The sequence below is a fragment of the Balaenoptera physalus genome, assembly GCF_965194825.1.
Source record: "Balaenoptera physalus genome assembly, chromosome: 16".
NCBI lineage: Eukaryota > Metazoa > Chordata > Mammalia > Artiodactyla > Balaenopteridae > Balaenoptera > Balaenoptera physalus.
In genome coordinates this window covers 23195208-23205311 of record NC_138898.1, presented here as the reverse complement: position 1 = coordinate 23205311, position 10104 = coordinate 23195208, and positions in this window count along the sequence as shown.

Sequence of the window (10104 nt, the reverse complement as noted above, 5' to 3'; positions counted from 1 at the left end):
TATATGCCCAGTACTGGGATTGCTGGGTCATATGGTAATTCTATTTTTAGTTTTTTAAGGAACCTCCATACTGTTCTCCATAGTGGCTGTATCAATTTACATTCCCACCAACAGTGCAAGAGGGTTCCCTTTTCTCCACACCCTCTCCAGCATTTGTTGTTTGTAGATTTTCTGATGATGCCCATTCTAACTGGTGTGAGGTGATACCTCATTGTAGTTTTGATTTGCATTCCTCTAATAATTAGTGATGTTGAGCATCTTTTCATGTGCTTCGTGGCCGTCTGTATGTCTTCTTTGGAGAAATGTCTATTTAGGTCTTCTGCCCATTTTTGGATTGGGTTGTTTGTTTCTTTAATATTGAGCTGAATGAGCTGTTTATATATTTTGGAGATTAATCCTTTGTCCATTAATTCGTTTGCAAATATTTTCTCCCATTCTGAGGGTTGTCTTTTCGTCTTGTTTATGGTTTCCTTTGCTGTGCAAAAGCTTTGAAGTTTCATTAGGTCCCATTTGTTTATTTTTGTTTTTATTTCCATTACTCTAGGAGGTGGATCAAAAAAGATCTTGCTGTGATTTATGTCAAAGAGTGTTCTTCCTATGTTTTCCTCTAAGAGTTTTATAGTGTCCGGTCTTACATTTAGGTCTCTAAACCATTTTGAGTTTATTTTTGTGTATGGTGTTAGGGAGTGTTCTAATTTCATTCTTTTACATGTAGCTGTCCAGTTTTCCCAGCACCACTTATTGAAGAGACTGTCTTTTCTCCACTGTATATCTTTGCCTCCTTTGTCATAGATTAGTTGACCATAGGTGTGTGGGTTTATCTCTGGGCTTTCTATCTTGTTCCATTGATCTATGTTTCTGTTTTTGTGCCAGTACCATATTGTCTTGATTACTGTAGCTTTGTAGTATAGTCTGAAGTCAGGGAGTCTGATTCCTCCAGCTCCGTTTTTTTCCCTCAGGACTGCTTTGGCTATTCGGGGTCTTTTGTGTCTCCATACAAATTTTAAGATGATTTGTTCTAGTTCCGTAAAAAATGCCATTGGTAATTTGATAGGGATTGCATTGAATCTGTAGATTGCTTTGGGTAGTATAGTCATTTTCACAATGTTGATTCTTCCAATCCAAGAACATGGTATATCTCTCCATCTGTTGGTATCATCTTTAATTTCTTTCATCAGTGTCTTATAGTTTTCTGCATACAGGTCTTTTGTCTCCCTAGGTAGGTTTATTCCTAGGTATTTTATTCTTTTTGTTGCAATGGTAAATGGGAGTGTTTCCATAATTTCTCTTTCAGATTTTGCATCATTAGTGTATAGGAATGCAAGAGATTTCTGTGCATTAATTTTGTATCCTGCAACTTTACCAAATTCATTAATTAGCTCTAGCAGTTTTCTGGTGGCATTTTTAGGATTCTCTATGTATAGTATCATGTCATCTGCAAACAGTGACAGTTTTACTTCTTCTTTTCCAATTTGTATTCCTTTTATTTCTTTTTCTTCTCTGATTGCTGTGCCTAGGACTTCCAGAACTATGTTGAATAACAGTGGTGAGAGTGGACATCCTTGTCTCGTTCCTGATCTTAGAGGAAATGCTTTCAGTTTTTCACCGTTGAGAATGATGTTTGCTGTGGGTTTGTCATATATGGCCTTTATTATGTTGAGGTAGATTCCCTCTATGCCCACTTTCTGGAGAGTTTTTATCATAAATGGGTGTTGAATTTTGTCAAAAGCTTTTTCTGCATCTATTGAGATGATCATATGGTTTTTATTCTTCAATTTGTTAATATGGTGTATCACATTGATTGATTTGCGTATATTGAAGAATCCTTGCATCCCTGGGATAAATCCCACTTGATCGTGGTGTATGATCCTTTTCATGTGTTGTTGGATTCTGTTTGCTAGTATTTTGTTGAGGATTTTTGCATCTATATTCATCAGTGATATTGGTCTGTAATTTTCTTTTTTTGTAGTGTCTTTGTCTGGTTTTGGTATCAGGGTGATGGTGGCCTCATAGAATGAGTTTGGGAGTGTTCCTTCCTCTGCAATTTTTTGGAAGAGTTTGAGAAGGATAGGTGTTAGCTCTTCTCTAAATGTTTGATAGATTTCACCTGTGAAGCCATCTGGTCCTGGACTTTTCTTTGTTGGAAGATTTTTAATCACAGTTTCAATTTCATTACTTGTGATTGGTCTGTTCATATTTTCTATTTCTTCCTGGTTCAGTCTTGGAAGGTTATACCTTTCTAAGAATTTGTTCATTTCTTCCAGGTTGTCCATTTTATTGGCATAGAGTTGCTTGTAGTAGTCTCTTAGGATGCTTTGTATTTCTGCGGTGTCTGTTATAACTTCTCCTTTTTCATTTCTGATTTTATTGATTTGAGTCCTCTCCCTCTTTTTCTTGATGAGTCTGGCTAATGGCTTATCAATTTTGTTTATCTTCTCAAAGAACCAGCTTTTAGTTTTATTGATCTTTGCTATGGTTTTCTTTGTTTCTGTTTCATTTATTTCCGCTCTGATCTTTATGATTTCTTTCCTTCTGCTAACTTTGGGTTTTGTTTGTTCTTCTTTCTCTAGTTTCTTTAGGTGTAAGGTTAGATTGTTTACTTGAGATTTTTCTTGTTTCTTGAGGTAGGCTTGTATAGCTATAAACTTCCCTCTTAGAACTGCTTTTGCTGCATCCCATAGGTTTTGGGTCATCGTGTTTTCATTATCATTTGTCTCTAGGTATTTTTTGATTTCCTCTTTGATTTCTTTAGTGATCTCTTCGTTATTTAGTAACGTATTGTTTAGCCTCCATGTGTTTGTGTTTTACGTTTTTTTCCCTGTAATTGATTTCTAATCTCATAGCGTTGTGGTCAGAAAAGATGCTTGATATGATTTCAATTTTCTTAAATTTACTGAGGCTTGATTTGTGACCCAAGATGTGATCTCTCCTGGAGAATGTTCCGTGTGCACTTGAGAAGAAAGTGTAATCTGCTGTTTTTGGATGGAATGTCCTATAAATATCAATTAAATCTATCTGGTCTATTGTGTCATTTAAAGCTTCTGTTTCCTTATTTATTTTCATTTTGGATGATCTGTCCATTGGTGTAAGTGAGGTGTTAAAGTCCCCGACTATTATTGTGTTACTGTCGATTTCCTCTTTTATAGCTGTTAGCAGTTGCCTTATGTATTGAGGTGCTCCTATGTTGGGTGCATATGTATTTATAATTGTTATATCTTCTTCTTGGATTGATCCCTTGATCATTATGTAGTGTCCTTCCTTGTCTCTTGTAACATTCTTTATTTTAAAGTCTATTTTATCTCATATGAGTATAGCTACTCCAGCTTTCTTTTGATTTCCATTTGCATGGAATATCTTTTTCCATCCTGTCACTTTCAGTCTGTATGTGTCCCTAGGTCTGAAGTGGGTCTCTTGTAGACAGCATATATATGGGTCTTGTGTTTGTATCCATTCAGCAAGCCTGTGTCTTTTGGTTGGAGCATTTAATCCATTCATGTTTAAGGTAATTATCAATATATATGTTCCTATGACCATTTTCTTAATTGTTTTGGGTTTGTTTTTGTAGGTCCTTTCCTTCTCTTGTGTTTCCCACTTAGAGAAGTTCCTTTAGCATATGTTGTAGAGCTGGTTTGGTGGTGCTGAATTCTCTTAGCTTTTGCTTGTCTGTAAAGCTTTTGATTTCTCCATCAAATCTAAATGAGATCCTTGCCGGGTAGAGTAATCTTGGTTGTAGGTTCTTCCCTTTCATCACTTTAAGTATATCATGCCACTCCCTTCTGGCTTGTAGAGTTTCTGCTGAGAAATCAGCTGTTAACCTTATGGGAGTTCCCTTGTATGTTATTTGTCGTTTTTCCCTTGCTGCTTTCAAGAATTTTTGTTTGTCTTTAATTTTTGCCACTTTGATTACTATGTGTCTCGGCATGTTTCTCCTTGGGTTTATCCTGTATGGGACTCTCTGCGCTTCCTGGACTTGGGTGGCTATTTCCTTTCCCATGTTAGGGAAGTTTTCGACTATAATCTCTTCAAATATTTTCTCTGGTCCTTTCTCTCTCTCTTCTCCTTCTGGGACCCCTATAATGCGAATGTTATTGCGTTTAATGTTGTCCCAGAGGTCTCTTAGGCTGTCTTCATTTCTTTTCATTCTTTTTTCTTTAGTCTGTTCTGCAGCAGTGAATTCTACCATTCTGTCTTCCAGGTCACTTATCCGTTCTTCTGCCTCAGTTATTCTGCTATTGATTCCTTCTAGTGTAGTTTTCATTTCAGTTATTGTATTGTTCACCTCTGTTTGTTTGTTCTTTAATTCTTCTAGGTCTTTGTTAATCATTTCTTGCATCTTCTCAATCTTTGCCTCCATTCTTATTCCGAAGTCCTGGATCATCTTCGCTATCATTATTCTGAATTCTTTCTCTGGAAGGTTGCCTATCTCCACTTCATTTAGTTGTTTTTCTGGGGTTTTATCTTGTTCCTTCATCTGGTATATAGCCGTCTGCCTTTTCATCTTGTCTGTCTTTCTGTGAATGTGGTTTTTGTTCCACAGGCTGCAGGATTGTAGTTTTTCTTGCTTCTGCTGTCTGCCCTCTGGTGGTTGAGGCTATCTAAGAGGCTTGTGCAAGTTTCCTGATGGGAGGCTCTGGTGGTGGGTAGAGCTGACTGTTGCTGTGGCGGTCAGAGCTCTGTAAAACTTTAATCCCCTTGACTGTTGATGGGTGGGGCTGGGTTCCCTCCCTGTTGGTTGTTTTGCCTGAGGCAACCCAACACTGGAGCCTACCTGGGCTCTTTGGTGGGGCTAATGGCAGACTCTGGGAAGGCTCACGCCAAGGAGTACTTCCCAGAACCTCCGCTGCCAGTGTCCTTGTCCCCACGGTGAAACAGAGCCAGCCCCCGCCTCTGCAGGAGACCCTCCAACACTAGCAGGTAGGTCTGGTTCAGTCTCCCCCAGGGTCACTGCTCCTTCCCCCGGGTCCCGATGCGCACACTATTCCGTGTGCGCCCTCCAGGAGTGGGGTCTCTGTTTCCCCCAGTCCTGTCGAAGTCCTGCAATCAATTCCCACTAGGCTTCAAAGTCTGATTCTCTAGGAATTCCTCCTCCCGTTGCTGGACCCCCAGGTTGGGAAGCCTGACGTGGGGCTCAGAACCTTCACTCCAGTGGGTGGACTTCTGTGATATAAGTGTTCGCCAGTCTGTGAGTCACCCACCCAGCAGTTATGGAATTTGATTTTACTCTGATTGCGCCCCTCCTGCTGTCTCACTGTGGCTTCTCCTCTGTCCTTGGACGTGGGGTATCCTCCTTGGTGAAGTCCAGTGTCTTCCTGTCGATGATTGTCCAGCAGCCAGTTGTGATCCTGGTGCTCTCGCGAGAGGGAGTGAGAGCACGTCCTTCTGCTCCGCCATCTTGGTTAATCTCCGAGACTTGCATCTTAACAGGATCCTCTGGCTACTGTGTGGAGACCAGGCTGAAGGGATCAAGAGTGGAGGCAGGGAGGCCATGGGGAGGCTACAGCTCTAATCCAGGAGAGAGACGATGGTGGCTGGGACCAGGTGGCAGAGGTGGAGGTGGCAAGGGGTGGTTGGATTCTGGAGATGTTTTGGAGGTAGGGACAACACGATTTCCTGATGGATTGAATGTGGGGAGAGAGAGAATAGGAGGAGGGAAGAGGAGGAGGGAGGGGCAGAGAGAGAGAGAGGGTGTTAAAAGCCACAAGGCTGGGTGAGGTCACCTGTGTGGGCAGAAAGGGGACTGAGCCATGGTCACTTCAGGGAGCAACATTTGAGTGACTGTGAATATGTCTGGTGAACTGAAAATTAGGATGTGGGTCTGAGTTATAAACATAACACAAAGACATAAAGAAGAATAAAATATTTTCTGTCATAAAAACCATTGGAAGGGGCCACAGAAATGAGCTGAGTGGTCAGGAGGCCCAGGTTCCATGCTGGCCCCCCGTGTCTGCTGTGTGGCCTTGCTTAGGCACCTACCGTCTCTGGGACTCTGATTCCTTTTGGAAGGTCTTGACTCTGACTAATGGGTCAGCCTTCAGGCATCTCCCATGGAGACACTAGGGCAGCCGTGAGGCTCCAGAGGGCCTGCAGTTGTGGAAGCAGGGAGGAGGGGTGGGCAGGGGAGCTGAGGGTGGGGAGAAAGCTGGCCTGGAGACCTCCTTCGCTGGAGGGTTGCAGACAGGGAGGCCACAGCTGAGAAAGAGGAGAGACTCATGCAAATCCGTGGCAGGTCCTGCTGGGATGACTGAGACGGGGCAGCTCCTGCAAGAGGCACAATGATATCAGGCTGGGCCTTTGTCCCAGCGAAGTGCTGAGCCAGCATATAGGCTGGGCTTGGCCATATTCCCTGGGTGCAGCTCCTCCAGGGCCCGGCCTGGTAGAGGAGACCCATTTCCCCCCACCATGGCCTTTTCCTGCTGCTAACCTTCCCAGGGACGTTTTTTTGTTTCTACCATAAAGGGCAGAAGTGTCTCCGATAAGCACCTGGTCACAGAACTCAGCATGTGGCAGCCACAAGGGACCTAAGAGCTCATTGTACAGCTAGAAAAACTGAGGCCTTGTGTGGGAGAGTGACTCACCCTGGCCCCAGGAGCTGGGGCAGAACTGGGGCTCCAACCTGGTTCACCACTTTACCATTCAGAACTCCGTCCTCCCCTCCCCCACTCCTCCTGCCCTCCTCTTTTGTTTTCCACACCCTTTGTCAAGGGTCAGTGGGGGAAAGGGAGCAGGCTCTTGAGGCAGGTTGACCTGGGTGCCAAACCCACTTGTGCTACTCACTTGCTGTGTGACCTTAGCTGAGCCACTCAACCTCTCTGAGTCTCATTCTCCTTGTCAGCCAGATGGATGTAATGATGACAACCTGTCAGGGCTGTGGGGAGGAGCCAACTGATAGCTGTGAGTAGAATTGGAAAAATAGGCTGACCGGTACCAGTCTCATGCCCCCCGGGCTGATGGGCATCTGGGTTATCCGGTGGGGGGGTGATGCCCAGACCTAAAGTGAAGGTAGTGCCGAGAAGTTTCTCCCACTTGACATTTTTTTTTTTTAACCCTCTTTTTATTTATTTATTTATTTATTTGGCTGTAGCACGGCTTGTGGGAATCTTAGTTCCCTGACCAGGGATTGAACCCGGGCCACGGCAGTGGAAGCGCCAAGTCCTAACCACTGGACCACCAGGGAATTCCCTCCCACTTGACATTTCACACAAAGCTGTCACACAAAGCACTCCCAGAATTTGTCTCCGAGGGCCAGGACCCTGTGGGTGGGGTCTGGAGAAAAGGTCAGAACAATGCCCGAGAGCCGAGGGCCAGGACCCTGTGGGTGGGGTCTGGAGAAAAGGTCAGAACAATGCCCGAGAGCCGTCCTATGCTCCATTAAATGCCGCCACCTCCGTGCCCAGCCTGGCCACACTTGAGATGCAGCCAGACTGTGTTGGTCAGCGGACAGTGGCCAGGGCAGGTTGGGAGCCAGCCCCAGCAAGAGCCGTGTCTCCCCAGTGTGAGTAGCTGGGGTGGCTTGATGGGGCGTGGTGGCATGGGCGACGGGCAGGTGGCCCGGTTCCAGGAGTATCATGGAGCTTGGAGTGGCTGCAGCTGCCCCACACCGCCTGTCTCCTCTTCCCAGCCACACCTATCAAGAGTGTGGACCACACCCACTGCTTCTGCCTTTGGTTTCCGCCCTGCCCCCAGCTACCCCGCTTCCTCCTTCCCTCGCCAGCTGAGCTTCTCAGCGGTGTTGACTATGCTCACTGACCCCTTGTATTCCTCACCCACTGCAGCCTGGATCACATCTCACCCTTCCAGGGTCACTGTTCTCGCCAAGGCCACCGGGACCTCCTGTGGTTCACCTGGTGGCCACACCTCAGTCCACAGCGCCCCAGGCTCTGGGCATTGGCACGTGCCCTGACTGGGACCTCTGCTAGCTTCTCTGGCTATCAAAGTATCTCATGCTTTGGCCGGTTTCCCTTCCTCTGTTGGTCCACTAGACGTTTCTGCTTCTCAGGGCTCTATCATGGCAGCCTTGTCTTCTCAGACCACACCCTCTCGGGGGGACTCATCCACTGCCACCGCTTCAGGGTCCTTCTGAGCACCCACCATCCCCAGACCCCCAGCTCCATCCCTGGCCTTTACCCGGAGCTCTGCTGGATGGCACTCCTGATGTCCCAGAAGCACCTCCTGCTCAGCCTGTCCAGAGGGACCTCAGCATTTGCCCTCAAGCCTGCCCTTGCCTCTCTGTCCCCTGATTCGTGAGTGGCACCATCGTTCTCTGCGTGGACCCTAATAGCCATAGCATCCTCTTTGCCCCCATCAGCCTTTTTTAAAAACAGCTTTATTGGGGTATAATTTACATACCCTAGAGTTTACTTATTTTATTCATTTGGATGAGATTTAATAAATTTATAGTGAGCAACAGTTAACCACAATCCCAAATCCCCTTGTGCACATTTGCAGTCAATCCCCACTCCCATCCCAGGCCCCAGGCAACCACTGATCTGCTTTCTAGTTTTACCTTTTCTAGAAAGTTCCTATAAATGGAAACATATAACATGTAGTCTTTGTGTCTAACTTCCTCCACTCAGCGTATTGTTTTTTATGTTCATCTACGTTGTTGCACATATCAGTACTTCTTTCCCTTTTACTGCTGAGTGGTATTCCATCTTATGGATATATGACATTTTGTTTATCTGTTCACTGCTTGATGGGAATTTGGATTTGGGGCTATTATGAATAACGCTGCTATGTATATTCACGTACAAGTCTTTGGAGGGGCATATACTTTTGCTTTTCTTGCATTCCTCCCTTTTTTCCACCATCCTGCCAGACCCTGATTTTCCCTGGGAAGCCACGTGGTTCCCCGGAAACTGACTCTACCTCCCCCACTCAGGGATAGAGCACATGACCCAGGCTAAGCCAATCAGTGTGTCCCATCCCCCAGGCACAATGACTGGTTCCTGGATGGACATATGACATAAGCAAGTCCAATCAGAGTGACACTTAGGACCCCGGTGCCTCCGAGCCGGAGATGGGCCTCCGGGAACAGCTGCCCGCACTAAACACAGGGCCCGAGAGTCGGTAAGCTTCTGGCATGAACGGTTTCCCTAGGACAAAGGAGCTGACGGCAACCCTCGCCGGGCTGCATCCGGAAGGACCACTGTGAAGGAAGCGTGGAGACCAGGAGCTCTGCCGCCTGGCGTCGCCCAGAGGCGCGTGTGGCCCCAGGAGGGGATCTGAGTCTGAGTCAAGTCAGCATTGTGTTAAAGGGAGTGAAAAGCCATGTGACTGACAGGGTCTTGGTGCTCCGGCCGGGTGTCAGGCCTGAGCCTCTGAGGTGGGAGAGCCGAGTTCAGGACATTGGTCCACCAGAGACCTCCCGGCTCCACATAATACCAATCGGCGAGAGCTCTCCCAGAGATCTCCATCTCAACGCTAAGACCCAGCTCCACTCAACGACCAGCAAGCTATAGTGATGGACACCCTATGCCAAACAACTAGCAAGACAGGAGCACAACTGCACCTATTAGCATAGAGGCTACCTAAAATCATAATAAGGTCACAGACACCCCAAAACACACCACCAGACGTGGTCCTGCCCACCAGAAAGACAAGATCCAGCCTCACCCACCAGAACACAGGCACCAGTCCCCTCCACCAGGAAGCCTACACAACCCACTGAACCATCCTTAGCCACTGGGGGGCAGACACCAAAAACAACGGGAACTACGAACCTGCAGCCTGCGAAAAGGAGACCCCAAACACAGTAAGTTAAGCACAATGAGAAGACAGAGAAACACACAGCAGATGAAGGAGCAAGGTAAAAACCCACCAGACCAAACAAATGAAGAGGAAATAGGCAGTCTACCTGAAAAAGAATTCAGAGTAATGATAGTAAAGGTGATCCAAAATCTTGTAAATAGAATGGAGAAAATACAAGAAACGTTTAACAAGGACCTAGAAGAACTAAAGAGCAAACAAACAGAGATGAACAACACAATAAATGAAATTTAAAATTCTCTAGAAGGGATCAATAGCAGAATAACTGAGACAGAAGAATGGATAAGTGACCTGGAAGATAAAATAGTGGAAATAACTACTGCAGAGCAGAATAAAGAA